This window comes from Haliotis rufescens, unplaced genomic scaffold, assembly GCF_023055435.1.
Source record: "Haliotis rufescens isolate VD_foot unplaced genomic scaffold, xgHalRufe1.0.p SCAF_7, whole genome shotgun sequence".
In the NCBI taxonomy this organism is placed as follows: Eukaryota; Metazoa; Mollusca; class Gastropoda; order Lepetellida; family Haliotidae; genus Haliotis; species Haliotis rufescens.
The window spans coordinates 42761595-42776123 of NW_025964361.1; the positions used below are offsets into that span (position 1 = coordinate 42761595).

Consider the following 14529-nt stretch of genomic DNA (forward strand, 5'->3'; position numbering starts at 1 on the left):
ATAAATATCAAAACACTTTCTGATAATGTCAGAAACATAACTCTTGCAAATTTACAGTCAAATCAAAAGAGCTTACATTTATAAATTAGCAGTGATATGCAAATAGCTGGATTCTGCTGTCTAAATGGATTAAAACAGCTTTTTCTGATATTGTCTGAAAAGAACCACATAACACATTTAAATTCAAACTAAAAGGAGCTTACATTTTATAATTAGTAAGGATGCACAAATTGATGAATACAACTAATCCCAAACATGCTGCCTAACTGGATTAACAGTTTGCTAATCAGTTCTAATACTGTAGTGGAAATCCAGATCAAGCACAGCCTCTCTTTGATGCTGACAATTTGCCTAAGTTATCAAGTATTCGGCAGCCTACATCAAAGAAGGTAGAATGGAAATCTCGCCAACACAATTGTACAATTTAATGTTCTCCAAGCATGCAAAATTTCATTAAATTCTGGCAGAACATATAACATTGATGATCCAACATGGAATTGCTTTTGATGTTTTTAGAAACATTGGCAGCAATACTGTTACAGAAAGGGTGTAAAGTGAGGAACTTTAGAATCCAGCAACACATTGATGATTGTAAAATAAGCATATTCTTCTTGAATTAAGTGATATCATCATTCCTGAATAAACATACAAGTTGTTGAATATGAACCAACATAATTTAAGTTAGATATTTGGGTTTCCTTACAAATGTTCTATACATAAAAAGACCCTAGGACTTGAATCATTAATCAATAATTCAAATGATAACCTTTAAAAAATACTGTTCCACAAAGCTCAAATATGATAACACATTTTATCTTGTGTTTCATACAATTCTCTTTAGGTTCAATCATTTATTTAAACAGCTTATTAAAAAGACAATCTACAACCATTAATGAATAATACAAGCACTCCACCGTTGAGAATCTGTATTTCCGTTTATCTCATTCAAATTAAATTTTCAATTTCGCCAGTTATGATTTTGGGCACTGGGTTTGACAGATAAGAGTAACAAGATACACTTTGACACTTGAACTGAACAGAATCAGTCTAACGTGCCAAGCAAAGGGACATGAAGATAATCTTGCTCTCTCTAATAAAAAAATCAAATAAGGTAATTCAGCCCCTGGTCTCTCCATCTGTCAAATTCCAACAAATTTACAGGGATGAAACCAAATGAGGATTAGACATGGCAGCCAGAATCATGTCTGTGTCTAAACATAGAATTTATCATAATTCCTTGACATACAGGAAGTGGCTATCCTTACCAAGTTGGAAAACTCACGTCTGGCAAATTAGGGCTGGAACTGATATGCTGGCTGCAACTCCCGGCCAATATAGAAGCAGGGGTATTATGGAGTCACATACAAAGTCATTAATGGATGGAGCTCCAGGTTCCCCTCCTTCTTATGCTGACCTAGGCTATTAGGAAACAATGGCCCTCCCACATCACTTAAACACTTGATTAAATATCCACCAACCCAACACTCAAAGAACAATACCAAACAAAGTGTCTCTAAACCTTGCACCCTCCTGATCAGTTTTCCTCACCTGAGAAGAAAGCCCTGTCTGTCTTAAGTCCAATTAATAGAAATCTTTTAAACAAATAATTGCAATCTTTTCTAAGATTGTTTAAAATTGTGCATCATTTTCTCATGTTTGTGTGAGTTCAGGATTACCATTCCATTAAAAATACCTTAAGGTGTATGAAGAAAATATCCTTAGGTCTTCATGAATCTCTGGAAATAGATCAAGTGGGTTTATTGTTATTGTGGATTTTAATGTCAGTAGATGTTCAGCCTTCTCAATGCTGATAAAATGTTGCTTACCTAAGCAGATTTGACATATCGTTTTGTATTTAAGTGAGAATTCTTTCCACATGAGGAAAAGTTTACAGGGAAAAGTCTGTCAAAGGAGATAATTTGTTCCTAATATATTCAGAAGAATGAGTGAGACCTGAGTTTAATGCGGATTTGAACAGTAGCTTTATGTGGGAGGAAAGCCCAAAGTGAGACATGTCTCATATTTAACAGTTTGGTGAAACCCACAAGCAAGGGAAATGGTGCTGACGAACAGAAACATAATTGGGGCAAACCGAGATTCAAACCCATCATTCAGAACCAGCAATAGTTTATAACTGTGTAATCAGCTTATCATAAGTATAAACAGATACAGCTTTATTCTGAAATATCGTATTGTGACAAGTATCGCATTTGAAAATAAAGCGACAAAATCTTTTCCATATCCAAAAGAAATCTCTGCATAATGCAGAGTCGATTGTGCAGGTCCGACTATATCATGAGCATGTGTTTATGAATCACCATCAAATAGTAATGGTGTTTGCGAAAAGGTATCCTGCCCTACTGATGGCACCCATCACAAACACATGCCAAGGCAAGTCAAATAATGCAGTAGTTTTGCTAGTTTTGAGACATATTTGTCAAACAATTGATAAGTGAAAGACTAATCCTCTACAATACATCTGATCTAGAAATTGTCTCTTCAATATTAGTTTTGAATGTAATGCAAAAGCATTGCTATAAAAGTTTGCAGTCAAATGTGTAAACTCGTAATATAAATTTTTGATGGTCTAAGTGTAAAGGATAAGAAGAAAAACATCTTTCAAAATAAATAATTGTCATATCTTTACAGTTGACTTGGCTATTGATCACGACACTCTGAAATAGGAAAAGAAATGCAGCATACCCTTTACAACAACTGAAACAGATAAGGCTAGATTCAAGAAAATGTCATAAAAAAATAATAGATAGTTACAAAACAAATGAAAAGAAACTATCTTAACACAGGGAAGATTTCCTTTGTGCAGTATCTGCAACCAGGCTTTTTGTCGTAATGGATATTTTTTTCCGAGTCCCTGTTACAGATGAGATAACAAACCCAGGGTAGTGCTTGGCCCTAGTAAGGGAGAGAGTGTGTATGGTTTTACGCCTTTTTAGCAATATTCCAGCAATATCACAGCGGGGGACACCAGAAATGAGCTTCACACATTGTACCCATGTGGGGAATCGAACTCGGGTCTTCGTCATGACGAGCGAATGCTTAAACCACTAGGCTAAACCACTGCCCCTCTTGGCCCTTGTAAGAAAAGATACAGACAATTTTAGAGAAAACAAGCAAGGTTATTAGATGAGTCTCAAGCTATTTAAGGCATGTTGATACTTAAAGTTAGGTTGACTTTGGGAGTGTATATATTATGGACAAAAGAAATTGGACATTGAAAGACTCATTCAAGCTCACATCCACTCAACTGAACCATAAAAGGTTTACATGACATTGAAACGTAATTTAAGTAAGCAAGAACTATGTACATATTAAATCAAGATCACTGCTCCTATCTTTTACAACAAATACATCACCATTGGTAAAGAGATTAGCTTCTATTCTAAATGGTTTGATAGAGGTAAGTTGATTGATTGAGTATGGTTTTACGCCGCTTTTAAAAGTATTCCAGCAATATCACGGCGGGGGACACCAGAAATGGGCTTCACACATTGTACCCATGTGGGGATTCGTACCCGGGTCTTCGGCATGACGAGCGAATGCTTTAACCACAAGGCTACCCGACAGCCCCATTGATAGAGGTAAGAGCCAAGTACAGGACGTTATTAACCCTGAAGGAAACTAACATTTGAGCAATTCCTATACACTTTTGAACTTGATGTCAACTTCCTTCAATATCATGGGTTAATGGTGAGGTGACATGGGGTTTAACGTCGCGTCCAAGATTATTGCACTTATATAGCGATGTGCATGTACTTGTGTGTGTTTGTGTGGCTGCTTGTACTAGTCCGGACTTATGCCGATTTATAGTGCTAGCACACTGAGATACCATGCCGCAGTTTAACATGAATACCCCACTCAGACACAGTATACTGACTCCGAGCTGACCAGTCCTTGTTTTAGCCCCTTAATGCCGAGCGCCAGACAGGGTAACAACAAGTACCATCTTTTAACGTCTTTTGGTATGACGCGGTCGGGGATCGAACCCCGGACCTTCCACTCTCCGGGCGGACGCTCTACCACTAGACCACGGAGGCGGTCCTCATGGGTTAATCAAAGGTACAGTCAAACACTGTTGTGTTGAAGTATTTATGTAGATCGATGACATGCATCAACCAAGTCAGCAACCTGACCACCCGATCCCATTAGTCGCCTTTTACAGCAAGTACACTGAAAAAGGATACAGTCTGAAGCTGTGGACTTTTTGGAATGATGATTTGATGATCCTGGCATGACAAAGGGATGCAACTCTTCACAGCACATTGGCATGTCCGAGGTCACACAGCCCATTTAAACAATTTGATATTGTCAACATTGGTGACAAAATTGTAAATAAAAGTCAGGTCAGAAAAGGGGAAACATGCAATTTGTAAAGTTTAAGGTAATGGATAACCGACAAAATGCCATGGAATTAGCTCACTTAAACCTATTCAGTTTAGAAGATGAAATATATGGATATAATCAACATAAATGTGATATATTATGTTGCTATTTCACCTGAGTTGTACATTGCCTATGAACCACAAAGAGTTGCTTTTGCCCTAAGTCCATAATCAATATCCATTAAATGACAGTATCAAAGGCTATTGTGGTTTTATATTTGGTAACATATTGTTGTTATAATCCCATTTGTCAGGACAGTTGCTAGTTTAGGTGACAATTCAATGGGTGTGTCTCGTTTTGTAAATCAAATATTGATTCTCCATAATTCAGATCTAAATGACTCAACAAGCTTGTGCACTGTAATGCTGATAAGTAAAATTCAGGATATAAATTTCAGAATAAGTTCAATTTATTTTTATTTTTTCAATTCATGAATTATTAAACTGAAATCAAAGAAAGTTTTCAATGTCATTTTGACAATCACAGCACCTAAACCAACTAAAAACGTATTTGGGTACTTCTTCAAAGAATTTTCAAAATCTTTTTAGGGACCTTATCCACTTTATTCTCAGCTGGTTCAATTATACAGAGGAAATGGATTTGTCTTCTGAAAGAAACCCAAACTGTCAAATCAATCAACTAAAAGAAAAAACAAAAATCTAACACTAAGGTTTAAATTGTTAATGAAATTTACATGTAGGACAAAATTGATACAAAAGTATCTGACTTTTAAAGGGATTTAAAAATGTACGGAGGACATTCAGTACTTTGGAGTTTTCCATCAGGGATTGAGCGGCAAGTTGAAGGAATTCATGAAGATGAATAGTGTCCAGGGTCTCATTCCACACATGCATTGGTTAATTACAATACCTTTTGTCCATTAGATACATAAAGATAAAATCTTGCTGTATTTGTTTAGAAACATTTTTTTTAACTGGATGCACAGAGAACGAAAAAGGGAAACAAAAGTTTCGTAATGTGAACAAAGTAGCCCTGCCAACAGTCATCCTGGTCATGTCGCATCCTGCTCATGTGAGTACAACACATCACAAAATCACTACTTCAGTTAAAGGTTTTGTTTGTTTGTTTGTTTGTTTGTTGTTTAACGCTGCACTCAGCAATACTCCAGCTATATGACGGTGGTCTGTAAATAATCCAATCTGGACCAGACAATCCAGCGATTGACATCATAAGCATTGATCTACGCAATTGGGATACGATGACATGCATCAACCAAGTCAGTGACCTTGATTATCCGATCCCGTTAGTCTCTTCTCATGTCGAGCATGGGTTGCTTAAGAGCAATTCTAATCCGGATCTTCACAGGTTCAGTTGAAGGTATGGAAGGTATGGAACTAATGGACCTAAAATCCCTCTCACAAATCAAATTAGCAATGTTTCCAATATATAAAGATAAGTGAGTAGGGTATTCAGCTGGTTTTAGCAATATGCCAGCAATATGTCCAGATGACACCAGAAAATTCTCTTGTGGGTATAGAAAAGGTTTTTCGCTCTCTTTTTTAATAACAACACATTTCTGATGATACTCATTTCGAGCAATGTGTGTGTTTGCTGTTTAATGCCATATGCAGCAATATTCAGCTATACGACAGATGCCTGTAAGGACTCAAGCCTAAACCAGACAATCAAGTGATTGATTTTGTGAGAAACAATTCAAGCAGTCAGTGTATGATAACATGCAATTTACAAAGTCACTAAGGCTGACCACCCGATCGATTTGGTCACCTTTTACGACCAGCATAGGATAGGTTGCTGGGGACCTGTTCTAACCTGAATCCCCATGGAAGCATTCCTGTCAATGATTGCCCTAACTTTCTCAGTTTACTATAGACATACAGATGTCATGTAAGGATCAGGCACTCGAATGAGGCTCTTTAATCTAACACTATGATTTTAAAATATTGCATTAACGACTACCGGACAATGCCAATGTAAATCAAGTTTTTATCTTGAACCTCTACGAAAGGTCAGAGACCATATGGTCTCTGGAAAGGTATATGGAAAATAATTCAAATTAGAAAATCCAGTTGATTGAAAGTTATAGAAAACCTGCCATATATACTAAAACATCAATGCTTAAATCCCTATATCTGTCACACGATAAGAAGAAACTCACACAAAATGGAAGCACAAATTCATAGGAACCTACTGACAAATCTTTGTCAACTTACAATGACATCAATGTCTGAAAATGAGTAAACATGTATATTTAAACAAAACAATGACCTACATAAAATATACATTTCCATCTAGCAAATGTTTTCCCCTTTGAGTACAGAATATGGAGTAAGAGTAAGGGCATAAATAATGAACCAGTGAAAAGGAAATTTAAAAAACAAAATCTTTAAGCTACATTTACTCATTTTTTAAGATGGATAAGGTCTACATTGCATTCAATACCAACGATCAGATCACTTTGCTTTCCTATTTCATGGATTGTCTTGGCCAGTATGCTATGAGGCTACAGATAACAGAAATACGATAACAGAACAAAAGATTTCAAAATATGCATACTTTCAATCAGAAACAGCATTTACAGTTTTTCTCTGCATATGCAAAATTTAGGGCAAGTCACATTTTTTATGCAAATTGAGTGAGTGGCAGATGCTACCGGCAATGCAGGACATGCTGATCTTTTTCACGAACACCTGGTGTGAATGATATTTCCTCTGATTCATTCACATTATTTTGACTGCTATTTTGCTTTTTATGGAATCTAAAATCGACACTGGTTATTCTCTGTGTTGTCGCTTTATATTTTATCCATGAAACTAGAAATAAGTATGGTCTTGACTAAGCATAGTTTATCTCACTTACTGATTGCTACAATATTGCAGAAATGTAGAACAATGTCATGAAATATGAACATAGTTAAAAAACATTGTTGTCACCTTTTGCTAGCTGATAACAACCACAATTTTACAGACATACCTTCTCGAACTGCAGCGCGTGTCTATCAGATTACCTAGGTTTATTTGAACCCGTGTAAAATCACAATCCAGTTATATCCAACTTCCACAGCAAGTGAAATCCAAGAACGCTGGCAGTAGATCCACACAGTTCCAAGATTCTCTGACAAGTGACCTTTTCCTTTGCAAACCTCCAACTATTATCTACTCCAATGTGCAATCAAGGTAATTCATTAATAAAGTCATCTAAGCAATTAAGTCCTCGGTCAGCAGGTGAGCAAATTGACTTATGTCTGTGTTAATGGCCATTAAATATTTAATTCAATAACAACTTATAATGAAGAGGGGAGAAGAGCAACCTAGACTTGCTGATTACTTGTGGAGACTAGGCCTGAGGTCTTACCTGTGACAGGTAATTCTGTGACAGTAATGATTCATGCTTGGATTAGCTTACAGGTAGACAATGGATTCTGTACAGGTGTGATTTAAACCTGCCATTGTCTTTGATTATTTCTATCAAGTGTTTAGGAATATGTGATTTTTCTAACATCTTTCACTTCTGCCACACTCATGATTTTAGAAGAGGATCAGGTATTGTAATAGGAGGAGAGAAGTTGTCAGTGATGTCATAACATTTGAGCCTTCTGTCTGGCTGGCATCTGTGATGGACATGAGAGATTTCAGTCGTCCACTTTTACAAAAGAGTCCTTTTTAAGAAGATTAAAAAGAAATGAGATATATTTGTGACTACAAAATGTCATTATGTTCTGTCTGCGTTTAAGATTTGTTGTGTGCTTCAAATGACATGACAGTTGATTCCCTCACATCTGAAAGCATCTGAAAGTGAAACAATGGCTCAGACTTTGATAGCTCATTTTCATTCTATGCAACATAGGAACTTGTTTTCCTTAATATTAGAATACATTTGTCATCAAAGCTTGGACTAAAAAACTTCCATAAAAATTAAAACTTGTATTATGTTGATGAGATATGAGATAGCTTTATGTCCAGCATTATTACTGAAGCTCGAGCCTTTGGTGTTTACATTTCACAACTTCTGAAGTACAACTGAACATGCTATTTCTACAGAGATTCCAAGGAATATCATACAACTCTCGTTCAAAAGTTGTTCGATCAAAGTTACAACATTCAAGGCATCAGTGAAACTTTCAAATTTTCAAAAAGGTTTATGGTAGACACAAGGAGGACACCTCCACATTTGAAGCATCAGTGACACAAATTATGTCTGATGATATCCCCTTTTATGTACCCTGTGTTCCCGTGTTTTTGTTAAGGTGAATAATTTACTTGCCTTTGCATGTGTTTGTGATGGATGCCACTGGTGGGGCAGGATAAGCCCAAAATGGGCTTCACACATCGAACCCATGTGGGGAACCAAACCCGGGTCTTCAGTGTGGCGAGCGAACCAAAAACCTACCCAACCGCCCGCAATAACATTTGAAATGGTATTGCTGCCACCCGTGGGGCAGGATATGCTCTCCTTTTCATGAACACCTGGTATCATCACTATTTGATAGTGATTCATAAAAACATGCACATCATGTAGTCCGAACTGCACAATCAACTCTGCTTTGAAAATGTTTTTTTCCATGTTAAGTTAAGATTTTCAACAGCTTACACTGTTAACATTGAACATCAGCTTATTAATTATCAACAGATCCAAATCCCATGAGACACTGTAATGATTAAGTTCATCACTATTATTAAGCAACACGAGGAAGCACCTTGCGCTCTTTCAAGGCCAAGTCCAAAACAATCAATACCTTCCTCTAAGGGTTTTCCATAAAAAACACATAATCGAGAGCGATTTTGCTCATGTTTGGGATTGGACCATTAGGAAGGCTTCCAACAAAAGCTACGAGCACATGTAATTAGGCAGCAGTTTCTTTTTGATGGCATTTGAAGAAACCTGCAGAGTTCAGAAGAAATCATAATTAGCTTTGTCATAATAAATCAAAGACAACTTTTATGCACGCTCATGCTGACATGGAAATTAGCTTCATATATTTTGCAGGAATCATAATTTTGGTGTCATAAAGTTGCCTAACACAAGGTTGGCCTAAATATCATGGTGGTCTTGCCCTGAAAGGGATATTGAGGAATGCCTGGTCTCAATTCTATGACTGGCAAAGTGATAATGAAAAGTATAGCCTTGGGTACTATCATCTAAGGAAGACATTTCTAAAGTGAAATATGTTTGAAATGAAAATCCATTGATTTTCACCTTTGAAAAATAATTCAAATTATTTTCCATGTTTCAAGAAACTTCAAATATTGTTGTTCAGCATCAAATGTTAATAAACTGAAATTGGTTTTTACTCTTTTACACAGTTGCACATCTGTATGGAGATTTATTTGGAACATGACATTTTTTGGCAGTAATTGCATTCATAGAATGTCATATGGTAGTGACCATTCGTTGCACCTTAATTAACAAAATTCATTAACCTCCCACATATTCTCTCATTGCCAAAGTCCCATGTCCAATATCATCTGAACAGATCCTGTTTATGTCTAAAGCTGATCTCCATTCCCATTCATAAATACAGATTGAGGTAATTTTGTGCTGCAAATTTGATGGCAAAAAACATCCTGTATGGAATATCATGTATATGTATGCTACACTTCTTTATACGACAATAACATGTTAATAAAGTGATTGAGCGAGTGAGTATGATTTTACGCCGCTTTTAGCAATATTCCAGCAATATCACTGCGGGGGACACCAGAAATGGGCTTCACGCATTGTACCCATGTGGGGAATCAAACCCGGGTCTTCGGCATGGTTTACCCACTAGGCTATCCGACCGCCTCTGTAACTAAAGCAACATAAGGCATTTCCATAATCATAAGAAATCTCTGCTCGAGTCCATAGTATGGGTGTGACTATATCACAAGCATGTATATATGAATCACTATCAAATAGTGACAACAGGTGTTCGCATAAAGAAAACTTATATGTATTAAATCCCATGGTAAAACCAAGTAGATTAATCATTTTCAAACAACTTTGGGAAAAATTGGTTTATTAAGAAGATCAAGCTATTGGGAAACTCTGGAGTATTCCCATGGTTGAACTGTAACAATCTGTTGCTGTGGTGGGCAAGTTGGAGTTATTGCAATCATAACAAAATGTCAGTTTCTGAGAAAGGCCAGGATAACTCACTTAACATTTTTTAGCCATAAATCTGTCTTACAGCTATGAAAAGTGACAAAAAGATAAGAACAACTATGTTCCATTAAAAGTATGCCAATTACAACTGCTTGCTTTCACTGTTTTCCTTTTGGAGAAAACCCAAAGGGTTTGGTAATCAACAGACATTCAAAATATTGGGAAACCAAAGTTATTACCTGAAAACTTTATTCTTTAATTATCAAACCTAATAATTATCTTTTATTTTGCCTTAGCATTTTTTAATGTTGCTGAAAGAATCATAATAATTATATTACATTGATCCAGAAAAATACAGACACATAAAAACCAAGCTCAGTAGTATAGAAGCGATAAATGATCGATCACTTGCGAGTGAAGACACCAAAATGATATTAAGCATTTTCGTCACTATCAGAAAGTTAAATATTATTTTATTAAAAAAACAAGAGCGACAAACCCTCTCCATAGACACAGGAAATCTCTGCTAAGAAGCAGACTGTATCATGAGCATGGGTTTATGAATCACTTTCAAATAGAAATGATACCAGGTGTTAAGTCAGTGTATCCTGCCCCACTGGTGGCACCCATCACAAACACATGCAAAGACAAGTCAATTATTTAAAAGACATGGAACATATGGTAGGGAATTGCATGGGACATATTGGTCACTGCTGCAACAAATTTGGAAATGTTCTCTATATATCTACCATTTACTGAGACCTTGAATAACATGTATATCTCATGGACAAAAATGTCACCTTTTTCAGGTCACTAAATTAGATTAACAAGACATGTTATTTGACAAGGCAAAGCAAATGTTCTGTTTTATTATGTGTTTTCGTACTGATTGTTAGGATCATACAATGAAAACTAGGGGCCTTGAATGTTGTAAACTTGATCAAACAACTTTTGAGCAACTGCCACATGACATGGTCTTTGGAATCTCCATGGAAAAAACATCCTCGATTATACTGGTAATCCTAATAAAAAAAATCCAGACTTTTACATTTCATATCAATGGTGTTAGAGAGTTAAAAGAGAATGACCTTTTAATCAACTTAAAGGGTGACAAGTTTCCTCAACAAACTATGTGAAACTGTCAGTTTATATCAAATCACACAACATTGGTTATACTTAAAAATCTATTTATGTACACATAACATACTACTCAACATTTGGTTAGGACCAAAATAGTCATCTTTGCTCAAAGATGTGATCCTTAGCGACTGTTGAGTAGTATATGTTAGTAGTAAGATCAGTAGGGTCATATCATTTTGTAATTGGGCAGCCACTGATTTACTCATAGCACAAAAACATTAAATACATAAACATACATGCCAACATATCCAACATAGTGATAAATAATATATATGAAATCAAATAGAACATCTTATTCACACTGACACTCTTTAAATATTTCCCCAAGTACTTTATCTCGTCTATTGTCTAGATGGTCAATGCACAGGAGGAACAAGGGTCAAGAACCCAGATTCAAAACAGACCTAAGGGGATACAATTGAAATTGGGCACATGTACATGCCCTTGGGGTTCTAGGGACTATAAACTCCACTCCAACTTCACCAGCTATTAAAGTGAACCACAAAAGCACCCTAACTACACTATCCCAATTAGCTTCATTAGTTAGAGCTCGTCAAATCCCTTAAACCAACAAAGAGTCATGGTTGTACCCCAGGACATGCTCATCCATGGGTGAACTGCAGTGTGATTTATGCTTGAAGACTTGCTGCAATAAAAGTGTCTTGGAATGATTGTTTGGGTTAGCTTTGTATTTAGGTCAGTACTAATGATAATGATAGGTTTACGACCCAAGGTGAATCTTCAGAATAGATGATGTTGTTTTTGTAACGATACTATTGTTTACATTAATCGGTCGTAATTAAGCTTGACAGGTCAATCAAATTAATTACTCTTACAGCTTTTGTTTATAGGCCGCTTCGAGTGTATTTGTGCTTCCTGTAGAAGGGTCCCGAAGAGTTACGCATTTGTTCTACATGGCCTTCACAAAGATAGCAAATTCTTGAAACAACAGAATTGCGGACTTTTGTCGAGACTCCCCTTTTTTATATAGCAATGTTGGTGGTGAGACTGTCATCAGTCTACCTTAAAACAGGAGATATGAAAGCTGAATAAAGATCAGCCCCTGGAAATTGGCCTTAGCCTGCAAGTGGTGAGTGTTGTTTTTAACCAGTCCGATTTTTCATGTTTTTGAAAACATATTTGTTTATGAAAAAATTAAATGGATTAGGCACCAGTGAGGCCATCTCCTACATACATGTTATGACATTTTGATGTCGCGCTCTCGACACACACACATCTATAATAAATATTGTACATTTGCGAATAATGATTGTGCATGATATGTACGGTGCAGAAAAATAATATACAAACTGTTTGGCATACTAGAAGTTGATGAATAAGTCAGAAAACATACTTTATTTTGATGTAGATTCTTACACTGTTATCGATCTGAAGAATACGACTCCAGCTTGATGACAGTGTAAGAATCTACATCGAAACGCGGCTATATGCAATAAACAAGAAGTTGTTATCCACAAAGTTGTATTTTTCTTAATATACATACATATATACTGGTACATTTATTAGAGATTCTTTATGTATTATGACAGCAGTTAATGAAACAAGAGGCCCATAGAGCCTGTATCGCTCACCTGGATATTTACACAATCATGACAAAATATACATTTGCATTGTACATGTATATAATACTGCAAATATTTCGTAATTTTGACTCTGTCAGGATTTAAATAGGTGGATGGCAAATCTGACAGCATGAACGTGTATTTCTCTAGATACAAATGTAGCATCAAGATGATCCAGAATCTAAGTTTCCACAGGCAAGGCTGGACCCCAGGGCGAATCCTATTGGCATAAATCCATTATTCTCTTCATAACAAACAAATGTATACAATGTATCTGTTTATTATAGGATGGGGATAATATCTGTTTGCATCTTATGGTCAAGGTTCTAACACCTTTGGGAGTGCTGGACAGATGAACAGAAGGGCCAGTCCTGGTATCATATGTGCATTCCTCTCATTATACTCAGCAATTGTACATCTGGTTATACAGTGGGGATCTTAACTGTGTCCAAGTTATAAACTCTTTTTGGCCCCACCCCTAAGCCCCTCCATTTGTACAATTGTGAATTCCCACCACCTGAGAATACTTCCAACCAAATATGGTTGATGTCTATCTCTTAGTTCCAGAGAAAATGTCCTTTAAAGCAATATTGCAAATTACCTTATTAGGCCCCACCCCTCAGTCCCCGGGGGTGGAGGTGGGTGTGAGGGTGGGTTCAGCCCTTCCTTTTCCCCAATTTGAATCCCCACCATTGGAGAATGCTACCAACCAAATATGGTTGATAACTATCTCTAAGTTCCAGAGAGGAAGTCGTTTAAAGCAGTAATGCCAAATTACCCCTATTTCGCCCCACCACTCAGCCGCTCGGGGGGGGGGGGGGGGGGGGGGGTGTGTGTGATCAGCCCTTCCATTTGTACAGTTTTGAATTGTCACCACCAGAGAATGCTTCCAACAATATATGGTTGATATCTATCTCTTAGTCCCAGAAGATGTCGTTTGACACAATATAGCCAAATTACCCCTATTTTGGCCTCGTCCCTTAGCCCCTTCTGGGGGTCAGCCCCACCATTTGTACAGTTTTGAATCCCCACCACCTAGGGACGCTTTCAGTCAAATTTTGTTAATTTCCAATTAGTGGTTCAGAAGAAGAAGTCTTTTGAATAAATTGTTGATGGACAGATGCCGGACGGATGGCGGACGGATGGCGGACGGATGCCACGGTATGGCATAAGCTCACCTTGGTCCTTCGGACCCGGTGAGCAAATAAACAAGACTGCTGGCTGACCATGATCTACACCATAGCATATGACATAAAAACAACCCGTCATACATGGCAGCCTTTAAAATCCATCTTTCTTTTTTTAAAGTCTAGTTCAGAGGACTAGTGTAAACCTTATTTCA

At 36.9% G+C, this 14529-nt stretch overlaps 1 protein-coding gene across 7 annotated transcripts in view; it reads right to left on the reverse strand.

Annotated features, from left to right (window-relative positions):
* The window catches only part of LOC124132669 (protocadherin-9-like), a 117379-nt gene that overhangs the window by 24347 nt on the left and 78503 nt on the right, over positions 1 to 14529 (reverse strand). The window lies entirely within an intron of this gene.